This window comes from Petaurus breviceps, unplaced genomic scaffold, assembly GCF_028583685.1.
Source record: "Petaurus breviceps papuanus isolate PSGF00001 unplaced genomic scaffold, PetGlider_PUasm1.0 90881, whole genome shotgun sequence".
Classification (NCBI taxonomy): domain Eukaryota; kingdom Metazoa; phylum Chordata; class Mammalia; order Diprotodontia; family Petauridae; genus Petaurus; species Petaurus breviceps.
Window position 1 is genome coordinate 10363668 of NW_027187369.1, and position 3930 is coordinate 10367597.

The following is a 3930-nucleotide window of genomic DNA, read 5'->3' on the forward strand; positions in this document are numbered from 1 at the left end:
GAGCCTCAATTTCCCCATCTGTAAAATGAAGGGGTTGGACTAAATGGCCTCAAAGGTCCCTTGTGGGTCTAAATCTAGGATTTTCTGACTCTAATACTGAGTTATCTAGTTCATTTTACAGATGATAACACTGAAGCCCAGGAAGGTTTAGTTATATTCTGAGTTTCAATTTCCTCATTTGTAAAATGAGGTTAATAACAGCTCAAGTACCCATCACACTATCAAAACAGGAGTTATCATTATTATCATTATTAATATTATTATTTCCCAAGGACAGCAAGGTGGTAAAGAATAGGGCTCAGTCCTTCTGATTCTAACTCTGGCACCCCTTCCATTTCCCTTCCCTCCTGACTTGAAGAGATGCACTGATATCCCTCAACACTCCACATGATTTTCTATAACTTTTTGCAACTTCTGGCCTGCACACTGAAAATGTGTGTGTGCAAAACGATGACTTCAAGGCCCTGCAAGTAGATAGGTTAAAGCAAGAAGGAAAAAACAACCTACAATTCAACTAAATAAACATTTAGTAAATTTTAAAGACATGCAAGGTACTGTGATTGACACTGATGATCCAAAGATGAAAAAGGACCTATTGCCCCTACCCGTAAGGAGCTTACATTCTACTAGAGGCAATAGGACAAATTTACAAATAAGGAAGATACAAGGTAGAGAGTGATAAGGGTAAAGGGGCTTCATGAAAAAGGTAGCCCCTGAAATGACCCTTGAAGTAATACGAGGTCAACCAGTAGAGATGAACTATGCTTCAGGCATGGGACATGGAGTTTGGAAGAAAAGTCTTTCAGGGAAGCTAGGTGGCGCAATGAAGAGAGCACTGGCCCTGGAGTCAGGAGGACCTGAGTTCAAATCCGACCTCAGACACTTAACACAAAAACTATCCATGTGACCTTGGGCAACTCACTTAATCTCAATGGTGCTGCCTTCTGAGGAAGAAGAAGATCTTTCCACATTTAGAATTTAGTGTGTGAAAGGGGAAAGGGTGAAATTTGACAAGAGAAAAAAGAAAGAAGGCTAGATAGGCAGGTGGGTACCAGATTGTAGAGGGCATTAAATACTCATGATGGAAAGCCTAAGAAATTTGCTTTTTGTCCTATAGGCTTTGGAGTAGGAGAGCAGCACAGTCAGACCTAGGTATTAGGAATATTATTTTTTGTGCCTAAGTAAAGGAAGGATTAGAGATGGAAAAGACCAGAAGCAGAATTGCCATTTAGGAAGCCATCACAACAGTCCAGGAAAAGGGAATGAAGGCCTAAACTGTAGAAATGGAGAAATGGGAACATATCAAGACATATCACTAAGCTAGAATTGATGGAGCTTGGTAACTGATTGGCAATACAGAATTGATGGAGAAGGAAGAACGTCAAAGATGTCAGGCCACAAGCCAGGGAGACAGGGAACATGGTGGTGGCTTCAACAGAAACAAACATATGGAAGAGAGAAAGGAGAGAAGAGTGTAAGGTGGTTGAGGGGAGATGCTTTGGATATACTGAATTTGAGAAGCTCACAAGACATCTAGGAAGAAATGTCCATCTAGTTGATGAGACATTAGGCTTGAACCTATGGGAATGTATAGGATTACTAAGGAAGAGAACATAGAAAGAGAAGAGAAGGCCCAGCACAGAGTTTTAGGGGACAAACACATTTAGCAGCACCCCCTGAAGTCAAGCAGAACAAGTCTAATACTTCTTTCATGCAGCTGCTTTTCAAATCTTTTTATGATCATTTCCTCCTTTCCACAACCCCCAAGTCTCCAGGCTAAAGATCCCGAGAGGTTTATTCAGCTAAAGCTCATATAGCATAGTCATCATTGGCTGCCCAGCTCTGAGTGTTCTCCCAAACTCCCCAAACTGTGACTTCAACAATTGAAAAAAAAGATATCCAGATGTAGTCTTACTGGGCAGGACAGTATTTATTTAGGACAGGACTATCACCTTCCATGTTCTAGATACCATTACTCTCAAAGCAGCCTAAGATGTTAATGACTAATATTTAGATTTGGTCACTCAACCAACTCTGAATCCTCCAAACTATACAAGTGTCTACCCTCACCTCTCCATCTTGTCCACAAAGTTGGCATGACAGACTTTATCAAATGCCTTACAGAAACCTACGTGAATGGTGTCTACAACAATCCACTAATCTAGAAACTCTGTAGTCTATTAACTCTGTCAAAAAAGAAATAAAGTTGGGGGCAGCTAGGTGGCCCAGTGAATAGAGACCGGCCCTGGAGTCAGGATGACCTGAGTTCAAATCTGGCCTCATACACTTAACACAAAAACTAGCCATGTGACCTTGGGCAAGTCACTTAACCCCAACTGCCCTCCAAAATGCAAAAATAAATAAATAATAAAGTTAGTATGGAATGACCTGTTCTTGATTTCAGAACAAGTCATGCCAGACTAATCTCTCTAGACCATTTAATAACTGTTTATCAAATCAATGAATGGTCTCTCTGTACAGGGGATAAGTTGAGGCATGATGGAAACTTTAGTGGAGTCAAATTGTGGAGAACTTGGGAGAAATCTGGACTTGGGTGACTAGGTTGTTGTCTACAGTGACTACAGTGCTGGGCCTGGAGTCAGAAAGATCTGAGTTCAAATATGACCTCAGACATTTACTAGCTGTGTTAACTTGGGTAAGTCACTTAACCCTGTTTGCCTCACCTTCCTCATCTGTAAAATGGGGACACACTGGAGAAGTAAATGGCCAACCACTCCAGTGTCTCTGCCAAGAAAACCCCACAGACATTGTCCATGGAGTCACAAAGAGTCAGACGTAAGTGAACAATTGAACTTAAGCTGATTGATGAGAAATAGGGAGTTACTGAAACTTCCTGAATGAAAGACTTGCGTGCTAAAAAAATGTATTAGGAAAATGAGCTGAGTAGCCTGAAATTAGAGCCATATTAGGTATCCTCTCAAGGTTACTTCCAACCCTATTTCTATAATTACCTTTATTATAATCTATATGTTAGCTATTTTATTAAACTGAAATTTTATCTAATGACTACAGATTGTCAAAAAATGACACTAGAAAGCACATTGAAGAATAGAAGAAATGTTCATGCAGACCTAGATTCTTATAGTTTCCTAGGAGGAGATCAAATATATTCAAATAGCAACAGGAGAGAATGAATTGTCAGGGCTCAGTAACAGTGGAAATGAAAACCTTTTCCTCTAATATTTAAAAAAAAAGATGATATGACACATTTCATTGCCAAGGACTGCTTTTTGAACAGTGGATAATATTTTTTTGCTAGAAAAAGTAAATTATGCTAAAAAAATAATAATGTAGCATAAAGTAATATTAAGCAAAGGAATTCATGATATCCAGAACAGGTTACTTCATGACATGCACAGAAAATAATCAATGCCTATTAAAACTAGCCAAAGGATTAAGTGCAGGTCGCTGCACTAATGAAGTAAATGACAAATCAGGTGTTTTAAAAGGTATTTTGAAACTGAGGACAAGTCAATTTGCCATCCAAAAATATTAACTAATTTCTTTAACATCTAGCAGGGACTTCCTATTAGAATAGAGCACTTTTCTCCTAATTAATCATTATCTAAATCAAATCCTACATGCTCATTAATTTCTCACTAACCAAGACAGGAGGTAGATGAAAGAAACTGCTGTCTTTGAAATCAGTAGGGGAAGTGATGCTTGCTGGTAGGAGAAATTGTCTAAGAGAAGAGAGATGAAGGTGACATTTCCATCCCTTATCCTGAAAGAGTATGACCTTGCAGTGGGAATGTTCTCTGGATTAGGAACTCGACATTGAATCCAGAGACGATGCTTGGTACTCCAATGTGTCATTATTCCCCACTTTAAGAAAAAAGAGGGAAGTTGCAAAACTCAGAACTACTTTGCTGAGATATTATCTCAACCTAAAAAAGCCATACATACATG